This window comes from Lissotriton helveticus, chromosome 2_2 (genome assembly GCF_964261635.1).
Source record: "Lissotriton helveticus chromosome 2_2, aLisHel1.1, whole genome shotgun sequence".
Taxonomy (NCBI): domain Eukaryota; kingdom Metazoa; phylum Chordata; class Amphibia; order Caudata; family Salamandridae; genus Lissotriton; species Lissotriton helveticus.
In genome coordinates, this window is record NC_136060.1 from 132,375,542 (window position 1) to 132,389,250 (window position 13,709).

The window sequence follows — 13,709 nt, forward strand, 5'->3', positions numbered from 1 at the left end:
TGGTTCTGACACCTACCTGCCGCACTTTATCGAAGGAGGCAGCACAGGTGCAGAAAGAGGAAGTGGATGAGAGAGAAATAATAATGTTTTTACTAAACACTGACATCAATTATAATCTACATTCTAGGAGGTGTGTAGGGTGACTACTTGCTATAGAACTGGTGCAGACTCACAGCTCGAATAATAGTTTCCCTCCTTTGGAAGTATTTGATCTGGCAAGGTGAAAGGCTTTCCCAGGGGCACCATATCTGGGTCCGTTGGCAGCTGGATTTTAAATGCTCCATTAACTTCTTTTATGACCCCTTCCAAGTATCTGCTCAGTTTAGAAAATGATGACAATATGTGAAGCAAGGTAACTGTAGCCCCAACATTGTTAATTCATATTCTTATTCCACTGTGGTCTTTTATCTGGGGATCTATAACAGTGAGTTACTGGGTTTTCCTCACTTGTGTTTTTAGAGGAAATGTTGTACATTTCGTACATTTTCTCCCAAACTTTACAAGATGGAGTCATACCTTACTCCATCGGTAAATCCCCGGCCATCTGAACGGATGACTGGTGGCTCCATCAATTGGGAACCATCCCCTTGCCTAAACAAAAGGTAAAAAACCTAGGAATAAAACTTGATCAAGCCCTAACAATGAAAGACCATATTGCTGCCATCACAAGCTCCTGCTATTACAACTTGGGTCTCCTGCGCCGAATATTCCCCCTCCTCCGCCGAATATTCCCCCTCCTCCCCACAAATGTACAAATGCATGCTATGGTGATCAGTAGGCTGGACTATGGGAATGCACTACTGGCCGAAGTGGGCGATACCCTGCTAAAGAAGCTGCAGGTGGTCCAGAACACCCCAGCTAGACTTATTCTTAACCGCCCTGCAGGAACCCCTTCTGCGCCCCTGCTTAGGGAACTGCACTGGCTCCCAGTGAAGCAGCGTTCCCATTTTAAAATCTGCTGCCTCTCATATAATGCCCTGAGAGGCAATGGTCCATGCTATCCTAAAAAAAACTAACCACCAACATCCCCATCCGAAGTCTTCGATCACTTACTTAATCCCTTCTGTGCATACCCTGAATCCGTCACCCCCCCCCCGGGGTAAGGTTATCACATACTGTGGCCCACGGTATTGGAACAACTTGCCCATAGCACTTCCAGAGACCCCTACATAGAGCAAATTCAGGAAACAACTAAAAGCCTATCTCTATTAAAAATACCTGGCATGCTTCTCCCGTCATGGATCTGCAACAGCACCGAGACGCCCCCGGGTGATACGTGCGCTATAGCAAATGACACTAACATAACAACATAACATAACCCAAGTCTTTATTTCACCTCCTCTGAAGCAGGAGTTTTACCATTCAAGATCAGTGTAGTGAGAAACATGAAGATTATAGAACTGGGTGGCTTATCATGATGTCCATCACCGAGTGATTTCTCAAATATTGCCAATGGCCGGGGAACACCTGGTTTCATGATAGGAAGTAGCATATAAGCAAATCTCTAATCTGATATAGACTACTAATCGCAGATTCCTTACCTTAGAATATTCTCCTGGCGTCAGACTGGATCGCAACATTTGTCATGAGCATTACCCCTGCACGCCGATCTGTGGCGTTGTCCGTCTCTGCATGACAGTGGCGTCTGCGCCGGAAGTGATGTTCCTTGCCTTTATAGATGCCACCACAGTGCTCTGATACCTGTCAACACAGACCAAGTGAAGAGCTACTCCAGTCACTTTTTGACTGAGCATTTTTTGACCTTTTGACAAATACTATTTGAGACATTGGGCCAGATGCATCAAAGGGTTTTGCCCATTCTGTGTCAATGGGAAAATGTGTTCATGCATATGGCCCATTGTCTCCTGGTGTCGATGTCCGCGAAGAAGGCTGGTTTCAAACCTGCGGCGCCTGTCACCAGCAAATGTCATGACGGAGCAACACCTTGTCTGCCGTTGGGGTCAAGTGCAACCATGATGCTAAGACCTGTGTTGGTTGTTGCGCCACAAGGCCTTGATGGAGCGGTTCCTCAAGCTCCTTGCTGCTTGATGTGCGACACTGCAACGGTTTCGATCCCAGTTGAGAGGAAGGTTCTTCCATGCCCATGTTATCGCAGTCTAAGTCGTCCAGGCATTCAGGAAAGTCCCACAAACTTTAGAGGAACAAGAAGTCAAAGAGGTCTTCGACTCCTCCCCGTCCGTCGAAGTTATCTGACGAGATGAGGGAATGTCGGCATTCGAGATCTGGCTTTGCAATTGAGCTTGTGCCAGGGCTGTCTCCAAGCTTCTCTGAGTTTCCTGGAGCAACCTCTGCCCAACTCTGTGAGTTTTATGAAGCCATGCACCTCCTATGTGTGCGGCCTGTCCCTGGGGGTTCGGGAGGGGCCCCTGCTGGTTTTCCGCCAGCTGACTCACCCCTGGTCCCAGTCAGGCCCCTTGGATCTATGGACGGATCCAGGCCGATGCCAGTTGAATCACCTCAACCTTCCCGGCGCTGGCTCCATTGCCGACGTCCCTTGCTCCCACTGGCGGCGCTGAGCCGATACTCATCCACGACTCAACACGGGGCGAGACAGGCATTGTCGGACGTGAACTTCGCACATATTGGAGTCATTTCTTCCAGCCCAGGATATTTCTACCCTATTCTTATGGGCCAGCACTGGACCCTGATGAATACTAGTCCCTAGATGTCACAGAGGACACCTGGTGTGAGGGTCTGGCAGATGCTAGTGGTCTGGACACCTTCGATATACTGGCTTGGTCGCTCCTACTACCATGGCTATGGAGGAGGCAGCCTCATTTTCTGTGGCGGTGAGGGGGCGGCTGATGCCCTGGACCTTCAGCTGCCCTCTGTGGTTGTCAACACAAACGTCTTGATGGAGGTGCTTCAACCGGAAGTTACCCCCATCCGAACCTCTTCTCCCAGTTAACAAAGCTTCCTTTGTTATGCCTCAATGGAACCATAACTTGGTTTTTACCTTTTTGTGTGCTCTTGTTGAGCAGCTTCATACTTGCCCTCTTAGGCTTCTGACCATCAAGACAGCCTTTCTTCCCAGACAAACTGGTCCTTCGGACACAAGCATCCTTCTTGCCAAAGGTAGTTACCCCATTCCGTGTAGGCCAGTCCATCACTTTGCCTACCTTTTATGCTCCGCCTCATCCCTCTAAAGAAGAGTTGAGACTCCACAGGCAGGACCCAAAAAGAGCATAGTAGTTCTTCCTTGACCACACAAAACCTTTCCCGGTGGACAATCAGCTCTTCGTGGGATATGTCAGAGCCAAAAGAGACAAGGTCGTACAGAAACGAACCATCTCCCAATGGATTGTTCTCTGCATTGAATCTGCTAAGCATTGGCCAAGAAGCAACCCCCACAGTGTTTACGTTCTTATTCCACCAGAGCAAAGGCTAAAACAACTGCATTAGAGCATGGAGTTCCGGTCCTGGACATCTGTCAGACAGCAACGTGGGCCTTGCTACACACGTTCACCAAGCACTACTTACTGGACAGTCAAGTCAATTGGGACGGCACTTTGCCCGTTGGGTCCTGCAGGACTTTTTAGTCTAAATCAAGTTTGCAGACCCTCCTCCGAGGAAGGTATTGCTTTGGTATCTATTCTAAGGTAAGGAATTTATGGCTAGAACTCTCTAACAGATGAAAAAGTGACCTAGCTTCGGTAACACCGTATCTGGCTGCAGATTCCTTACTGCCCCACTCCCTGCTCTGCAAACGGATTTACGGTTATCAGGACTCCTCCCTTTTTTTAGGGCTTTAATTCCATACATCAGTGACCAGTGTTCTTCGTGGCTGCACGCTCCTGGCATGGAAAGTCGCAAAAGAAACCGATGTCTGTGCACTGGGATGGCATCTATATAGACACTGTGTGCATCACTTCTTGCATAAAGGACACCACCAATGCCCCACTGGGCCGAAGGTCACCACCTACCGGCGCGCATGATCCAATGCCTGGGAAATATTTTAAGGTAAGGAACCTGCGGTCAGATAGAGTCTCTACCAGATAGAGTAGCGTGTTAGATTGTGGGAAATTATATTGCATTTTAAAGTCTTCAAGTGATTTGACACAGTCTTGTGAGAAGAGTGTGCCTGCCTTATATATCTTCCTTCTCACCGTTTCCTGAACAAGTCTTTGCTCACAGCTGAGGTGAATCCTGATTTAAGAGATACTTGTGTATGGTGACTGGAAGAAAGTGAGCCACAATTTCAGAGAAATCCTGTCCCATACCACTAATGTGGTCCTGGTGACGAATATAAACCCAAGTTCCTCTGCAATTTTCTTAACCATGGGACCTACCAAAGTGGAGCTCCCTCAATTAAGTGGTCTATGAACATTGTTGTTTTTGCTTTGCTTCTTTTAATCAATAAATGCAGTAGGGACACTTGGTAGTAGGCCAATACATTGTGGACTGCCAGCAACCCTCTTGAGTCGGAGGTCAATATAACATTCGAGTAGTTATTCGGGGGCCCTTACCCTTCCAAATGTAGGTGTGGATGAGGTCTCGGAGCTGTTTTAAGACCGGGCGATGCTGGCAGTGCAATGATTTGGAAGATATACAGTATTTGAGGAAGGCATTTACATTTAACCACTGATTTTCTACCCAACCAGGAGAAATACTTCATATGACAATGTTGGAAATCCTACCAGATACCCTGGATGAGATAGATTTATTTAATATGAGCACCAGAGTGGCAGTGTGACCAGTATGCATCCCAAAATACTTTATTGATGCATTAGACTGTGTAGCTCCTTAGCCTGATTTGGTAGAGCATAGAGAAGTAGGGCCTCAGACTTTGTGATATTAATTTGAAGTTGAAGATAAGTCTGGAGGACTTAAGCTTCTCTAGAAAAGGCGGAACAGACACCAGTGGCCCAGTGAGTGTGAGCATCACATAATCTGCAGACATGGTCCCATTGAATTTGTCTTTTCCAGTTTGCACCCCTTTGGTTTTGTCCCTGATCTATATGCATTGGCAAAGGCTCCAACACCAGGGCAAACAAGAGAAGGGAAAGATGGCTTCCTTGATTGGTTCCTCACTTCATCTTGATGGGGTGTGAAGATGTGCCATTTAACCTAATGTGTGCTGTTGGTGTCTGATCGCTTGCCATACTGCAGATAAGGAAACTCTGTCCTAATGCTGCTCTGTAGGACTTGCCTCAGGCATGTCCAATTTACAGTTTTGAGCACCTTTTCAGCATCCATTGAGGACAGCAGAGTATTTTGTTGTTTCCTTTGAGAGATTTCCTAAGATATGTTAGTGTTTTCGTATTGTCTTCACACTGCTGTAAGGGGACAGGACTGTAAATGATCTGCTTTAATAATGTCCGGGAGAAGGTAACCCAGTGAAAATGCTATAATGCCAGTAAGCATTTTAATGTTAATATTCAGGTGGGAAATCAGTTGTAGAAAGCGCACAAATAAGGACCTTTCCCATGTTTAGGTTCGCCCATTACGTCAGTAATGCTTCTAAGGAGATGTCCTCTCGCGAGCAGAACTGCTGATAATAGTCCCTAAACGCTTTTGCTCCATCTTCAAGGACCATACTGCCCTTATATTATGGTAAATTTTGGAATCTGTATGAAGTGTTTTTGCCACTCAGCTGGCCAGCCAAAAGCCTCTCCACTTGGTTGCCAGCCATATTGTATTTTTGTTTTGCCCTGAGGAGGGCCTGTTCTGCTCTATCCTAGACTAAAGCGCTAAGCTGGGCATTGAGGGCTGACATTTTCTGCCAGAGCTTTGTAGGGAGTCTATTTGTGTTCTCCCTCTAATTCTGCTAGTGACACCTACAAGGTAGAGCATGCATCAGCCCACGCCTTATTATACAGTGCGACTGCTGCAACAAAGATTCCTCTGATGTATGATTTTAACAAACCCCTTTGGGTGTAGGATGAGACATCCTGAGAATCATATTTGGTGAGGTGTTTTTGTATTTCTTCTACCTCTGCTGTAACTTTTGAATCATTCAGGAGAAATTCATTAATTCACCAGCCTGAGCTTCTAACATTGGTCAAAGTAGTCTTGACTGCTTATGCCTGCGTTCTTTGACCCTCCTTCGCCACCCCCACCCCCTGCCAGAGTCCAGCAACGTGGTCACAGTCCCTCAGATTTTCCACCTATCTATAAACATCCCGTTGTGCTTTCTCGATGTTTGTGGTAGATGGGGAGATATTTTTCCAGCATCTTTCACCTATTCTCAAGCACTGCCCAGAAGAGTTCTCAGCAGGTGAAGTGGTTGCGTCGACCGACCGTATCTGCATGGCTGTCCTTGATGCTGAGAATGTGCCAGGCTTCTTGCACAGTTTTCTATGCTTTGTTGCATTTCCCTCCTGCGTTCCAGTGTTGCTGCTGCTAACTTATTGTAGGTCAGCCATTTCTTTCTCATCGTAAAACTTAACCCAGGTTAGAATGACTGGAGGAGCCTCCCAGTGCTCTCCTCCTATGTTAGGTGTGTTCAGTCAAGGTGAAATGGAGAGCTTCTTGGGCGATCATGAATATGGTGCAGCAGTTGTTGCACAAACGCTTGTAAATGGTAGTCTTCTGGCACTCGCAGAAAGATGCATATTCTGTTGAAAACCTGATCTATTTTCATTGTCCGTCTGCTTAAGTGTTAAGTCTTTCTATGACTAGGAATCTAGTTTTAGGTCGTGGATTCTCTCTGACCTGGCATCAACTGTATTTTGTCGTTAAATGACCCTGGTACAAAGCCCTGTGATATCCTGGTGCATTTTCCTTAGGTATTGCTTGAGATCAGCCTGGATTGTGCCACCTCCTCCTTGATCTCCCTAAGGAACTGCTGTAAGCACTAATGTGAGATGACGAACATGGGTAGAGACTTTGCTTCCCTGTCAGTGACGGTTCGTTTGGTGTGAGGAGGGTGCTCTGTGTTGATTATCATACCGAGCACTGTTGCTGACCAACATGTCTTCAATGGATGTTTCTATGTCACTCCTGCTAGTGGGCATTATTTCTGAGGAAGAACGTGCAGTATATAGGACAAGTCAGTCCAAACGCACGCCCTCTGGTCTGCTGTAGGCCACGCCCTGCCGCACTGCCTCTCCTCCATCAGCAGTCGGTGCACTTAGGTGCTCGTTTCATCGGCATCCTTTGATGTTGACGGATCCATGTCTTTCACTCTCTCACACTGCCGGAGGCCTCAACACAGAGTCCAGGTTGCTGATAATGCGGTAGGCTTGACACGGATGGGGCCTTGTTTGCGCCTGGCGAGGGCAAGTAATTCTCCAGTGTGCACCAGGCAGGCTCGGAATGGTCCCCTCTGTCTCCTGGCCATGAGTGCTCTGCAGGCTGCACTCTCGCTTTAACTGCCAGGCCTGCTTGTCTTACTCATACCGCGGCGTCTAGTGGGGGATACAGACCCCGACTCGGTATCTATTTATTTATTTTCTATTTCTGAGCCTTGAGGTGCCAAGCTAAGGAGGGCCCACCTCTCCCTCCGCACTTTTTCGCTTCTGCCGGCTCCGGGCCCGTTTCTGAGATGGTACCAAGGCACTGCCCGCTTCAGAGTTCTCCTCCTCACCTACCAAAGGGCCACAACTTCTTCACCGCTGGGCCTGCATCCACCAGGGCTCTGCCTGGTGGGGGCTGCAGGTCGCCGTGTGCCCTCTACATGCTTGGCCCTCTTTCTCGGTTTGTCTGGTTCTGCCACCAGAGTGCATTACTCCTCCCCTTTGCAGTGCCCGGTCCTCCTAGCTAAGGTGGCATGTGCAGCCCAGCTCCATTCAAGGCTGGCCACTGTTTCCCCCGCAAGGGCGACCTTTCACCACCCAGAACCAGGGTCAGGTGTTCCTCCCGGGTGTAGAGGGCCATCTGGCCTCTACAATACTTTGTAGCCGTGCACCACCCCTCGTGACCGGGCTCGGTCCGAGGGTATAAATAAAAGGGCCGAGGTCGCACGTAACCTTCGGCTGGCACTGTAACTGCCGTGCACTTTGTTGTCTTATGCGCGGTAAGTGAGTGTATGTCTCCAGCAGGAGTGGCGAGCGACGACGTTATCCCGCTTCAGGTCAAAACCCGCTGTGAAGCGCAGGCCTGCCACGCGTATCTCTCAACGTGAGAGCCGGGCCTTCAGGCCAGACACGTGGAGGCCTCTCCATGGGACATCACCGGAGGCCCTGCACTAGGCTCGATTGGCAACTGTGGCTATCTGGGACTGCCTGACAAGGCCACAGTGGTAAAGGTCGTTTAGAGAGAGACACTAAATGTATCAAACTCGTACAAAAAGAGGAAAATAAAAAGACACACAAGAAGAAAAGAACCAAGCGATTGATTGGGAAGAGGGCCAATAGTAGAGCCCCTGAAAGCACGGTAGCTCAATTCAGCATATCAGCCTCGCCATCCAGAGAAAGACAGCGGCAGCCCCATAAGAGACACCAGGAAGGCGGCACAGCTCCCAACAAAGGAAAGCAGCAGTAAGACCATACCTGCAGTGCGCAACAGGCAGCTGCCCTGCAATAGGACAAACGTTCTCAAAAAGTGGCAAGGCCAACCATTACACCAGCGTCTGCTGCAGCAGTGGAGGGAGATCCCGTGGCAGCGCACCCAGAGGGCGGTCGACGACCCTTCAGAACCTCACACTCGAGGAGCGTGAAAACACCGGACCTCCACCCGAACAAGACGCTACCACCTATTACGAAGCCGACAATGACACGTTCGTCATCTCCTTCGCAGGAAGGCCAGGACGCAAGGAGCGGCCGCCCCCGATGTGCAACATCAAGGTCAACGGAATCTTGGTACCCATCCTAATTGACACTGGGGCATCGGTCAATGTGATGGACTCTGGCCAGTACGAATGGCTGTCGCCCAAACCGAAGTTAACACCCAGCGTGGCCAAGATCTACACATATTGAGGCACTGATACCCCTGCGAGGGATGATGGAGGTTGAGGTCTCTAATTTCAGGTACTCCATAAAAAAAAATTCCACATAACCGAAGGAAAGAAGGGAACGCTGTTGAGCTGCCACACGGCTGAGGATTTGGAGCTGGTGTTCTTCGCCAAGCAGGTCCACAAGAATCACACCGAGGACATGATGAGTGAATTCCCTCAAGTCTTCCAAGGGCTGGGCAAACTCCGAGGACGCCAAGTGAAACTACACATTGACCAAACAGTCCAACCGAAAGCACTCTGGCATTGGCACATAGCCTTCCACCTCTGCCCCCTGATCGATCAAGATCTGAAGACCCTGGAATACTTGGACGTCATAGAGAAGGTATTGGGAACCACTCCATGGGTGTCCCCGTTGGTGGTGGCGCCCAAGCCGAAGCAACCAGACGCGATTCGACTGTACATGGATATGAGGCTCCCTAATCAAGCCATCCGGAAAGAAAGACACGTGACCCCGACGATGGATGATATAGTAGCAGACTTGAACGGCGCCCAATGGTTCTCAAAACTCGATCTGAACTCTGGCTACCACCAGCTTGAGCTAGCACCAGACAGCCCGTATATTACCACCTTCTCCACATATGTGGGCCTCCGAAGGTATACCCACTCAGCTTTGGGGTGCCATTCGTGGCGGAGGTCTTCCAAAATGCCATCATGGAAGCACTCTCTGGCCTCGTAGGAGGGATCAACCTAAGTGACGATATTCTGATATATGCACAGAGTCTTGAGGAGTGTCACGCCAGACTGAGGGCCACGCTGCGGAGGCTGGCAGACACTGGGCTCACCATCCACAAGAAAAAGTGCGCTTTTTACCAAGGGTCCATAGACTTCTTCGGCTACGTCTTCTCGAGAGATGGGCATCGCTTCGACCCCCGCAAAGCGGAAGCCATCAGAAGTGCCCCAGTTCCACAGAATCCCACGGAGATAAGGAGTTTCCTTGGATGGCAACATACTGCAGGAGGTTTCTCCCGAACCTCGCCACTGTGTCCGAACCACTCCGGCAGTTGGCCAAGACTGGGACGCCCTGGGAGTGGACACCCCGGGAGGAGGCGGCCCTCCAAGGCATCAAGAAAACGCTCCTTGATCAGACAATGATGGCGTACTTCCAACCCAAAGGAAGATAGAGCTAGTAGGCGGCACCAGCCTGGTGGGGCTAGGGGTGGTCCTCCTTCAAGAAGACACCAAAGGAACCTGCGTCCCCGTGGCATATGCCAGCCATGCGCTATCTCTGACGGGAACCAGGTATGCACAGATAGAGCGGGAGGCTCTGGCCATTCGGTGGGCGTACCATCACTTTCATTTGTACCTGTGCGGCCATCCCTTTCTCTTGATTACGGACTACAAGCCCCTCATACCGCTGTTCAGCGGGTCCATGCACCTGGTGCCCCCAAGGACCGAGAGATGGGCCGTCCACCTGCAAGTGTACTCATTCTAGCTGCTGTACCAACCAGGCGCGGACAACACGGCTGACTTTCTGTCACGCACCCCACGGCGAAGGAGGGAGATTCACTCCCGGGGGATACCGCCAGCACCAAGGCATTCGTCTGCATGATCGAGGACAGTGCCTGCCCTCTGGCCCTGACCAAAGATCTTCGCAACTCCACGGAGGCAGCCAACACCATGAGAATAGTCAGAGGCCCTCGAGAAGGGACAATGGCATTGGTTTCAAGATGGTGTGTCTCTGCTGACCGCGGAGGAACAAAACTCCTGACGCCAAATATGGAGAATACGACATGAGCTCATTGTTAGCAGATCAGGACTAATCCTAAGTGTACAGAGAATCATTGTGCTGAAGGATCTACGCCAAAGTATGGTTGTGCTGGCTGATCAAGGCCATCAGGGCACCTCCAAGACCAAAGCCAGGCTCAGGGCGAAGGTATGGTACCCCTGCATGGACGACATGGTGGATGAGGAAGTCCGGAGGTGCCACCCTTGCACCATCACCGGCGGCGACCCTGCTCCCGCCCCCATAATCACTGAAGAACTGTGTCTCACGCCATGGACCAAGATCAGCATCGACTTTGGGAGCTTCCCAGACGGGTGGCACACCATGGTTGTCATGGATTCCTTCTCCAAGTTCCCAGTGGTGGAATTGGTATCGTCTACGGCGTTCACGCATGTCCAGCAGCCCTGGAAAAGATCTTGGCCATCTTTGGACTATCAGAAGAAGTAAAATCAGACAATGAACCTCCATTCGACGGTCAGGACTTCCATTGCTTTCTAGAGCGCCGAGCAATTCGACACCGACAGATTACACCACAATGGCCTCAAGTCAACAGCGAGGTCGAGCGGTTCATGAGGACCCTCAACAGGGCCCTGAGATATGCCTACACCAGCAGTTCCTGCTCGCCTATCGTCAGACCCCACACTCGACAACGGGATGTGCCCCGGCCACGCTTCTGCTGAAGCGACCACCAAGAGACATTATCCCCGAAGATCCCGAATGGGCGCCGCCTAGCCTGGATATCAGAAAAACCCAACAGAAGCGAACGGCCACTAATGAGAAAGCGACAGTGAACTGAGGAGCCCGAACACCGGGTGTGCGTTTAGGTTCCAAGTTGGTCCTCAAAGACCGTCACCCAGGCTGGAAGTTTTGCACACCCTTTGAACCGGAGGTGTGGACAGTCACCCGAGTGGACTGTACCATGGTCATGGCTCAGAGAGGTCGCCATACTGGTGCGAACGTGTCCTGGTTCAAAGAAGCCCTGGGAAACCCACAGGCCAGAGGGGTATCCCCTGAAGAAGATAAACCCATGGACATACCCAGGGAGTTGGCTGGGGACCAAGGCAGGGGTTCGATGCCTGCACCTGAGGGTGAAGTGACTGGTGCCCAAAGGGGAAACCCTGAAGATCGCCCACGCCAGGGAGAGTTGGAGAGATCTCCGGGAAAGTACTGCAGTGCACACAAATGAAGGGACTTCACAAAGCCCAACGGTATCTGCTCCGACCTAACCCGGCACCCAGTCAGAAGTTGAAAGACTTTGCGTGTTGAAGCGCAGTGCCACAGAAGGTCCTGGTCTAAGACTGCCGCATCATGATTCTTTGTTGTGCATTTACGTTCATTCTTATGTTCTTGTCCTCTTTCCTTTCATCCTCTCATCCTCTCTGCATATCCTCGATCTAAAGGAAAGGAAGGATGTAGAGGGCCATCCGGCCGCTACAGTACTTTGTAGTGCTGCACCACCCCTCGTGACCGGGCTCGGTCGGGGGTATGAATAAAAGGGTCGAGGTCGCACGTGACCTTCGGCTGGCACTGCACCTTGCTTGCACATTGTTGTCTATTGCAAGCTAAGTCCAAACCACAGCAAATGCCCAGTTTCCCAATTTACACCTCCCAATGTACACCAGGGAGCCCCCCTCTGCGACACCAATTGCTGCATCCAGGTGCACCGCAGCTGGGGCCAAGTACACCGCAATCCACCAGGGACTGAAGGGAGCAGATGGGCCCCACATATTTACTTAATTCTCCTACTGGCCAAGCCCCTTCACCCACCAAATTCAGAATTGTTCACCAGCCCAGCGGACAGCGCTGTACATTGTCAGGAACCGCTATCATGGTAGTTCCTGTTGTAGGAAAAGTTTGATGAACGATGCTGTCAGTTATGATGAAGGACCACAAAACATTCCACATTTTTCATTTTAGAAAAACAAACTTCCAAAGCAGGAATTTGTGTTTGAAAAACAACAAAACAATGGCTTTCACCCCCTGGGAGTTTTCCCCCAGGAAGGGGGTTTGGAGGGGTGAAGGTGGGAGGGGGACACGGGGGGGGGGGGGTTATTGTGTTTTTCCTGTCTTTTACCACCAGGTTTTTCCTGGTGGTGATGTACAGGGAAAAAGGAATTTACACTGTCCACCTTAAATAGGGCAGACAGTGAAACTGGCGTCTTTTGAAAATACCTGTCATTCACTCCTCAAGGCTGGGTGGCAGGTCTTTTTCCAGTCTTACAGCCAAAGTTGAATAGTCACTCCTTTTTTTCTTCTGTCAAACTAATCACGACTCCTTTAGGAAGTCTCTGTAAAGACTCGGCTGCTTATCTCTCCCCCATTATCTTGTCTGTTGACCTTTCAATAGCTTTGGAATCCATAATGCGTGGATGCCTTTGGGGTCACTGATCCCGCTGTAAAAGACACCCTTTATTCACACAGTCAACTCGGTAGAAGATGCCAACAACTAATCACCGTTGTGCTGCCTCTCTACGTTGTCAAAGAAACAATTGATGATCGGAAATGCTGGACAATGCAAACATTCACTCCCAGTCACAAAGATCTGGGTTTAATCCATCATTCTTTTGCTCACCACACCACCCCAGTTTGGACCCAGCCATATGCAGATCAGTCTTGACCCTTTTCCTTGTGGGAACAGTCCAGCCCGAACTGCCAAGCCAGGTCCTCTCTGGACCGGAAACAGGCATCCTGGGACCGGTTTCAGGATATCACCCTTCATCAGCCAGGCTAGCTTGAATCCAGTGGTGTAGTGAGCATGGGACCCACGTGGGCATACCCTTCCCACTTAGGGCGACATATGCAAAAGAAACAATTGATGGACGGAATGCTGGACAATGCAAACATTCACACCCAGTCACAAAGATCTGGGTTTAATCCACCATTCTTTTGCTCACCACTCCACTCGTTTGGACCTAGCCATATGCAAATCAGTCTTGGCCCTGTTCCTTGTGGGAACAGTCCAGCCCGAACTGCCAAGCCAGGTCCTTCCTGGACCGGAAACAAGCATCCTGGGACTGGTTTCAGGGTATCACCCTTCATCAGCCAGGCTAGCGTGAGTCCAGGAGAACC

At 50.2% G+C, this 13,709-nt stretch overlaps 1 protein-coding gene across 1 annotated transcript in view; it reads left to right on the forward strand.

The window, feature by feature from the left end:
• Positions 1-13,709, forward strand: part of SGCB (sarcoglycan beta) — a 275,364-nt gene that overhangs the window by 178,924 nt on the left and 82,731 nt on the right. The window lies entirely within an intron of this gene.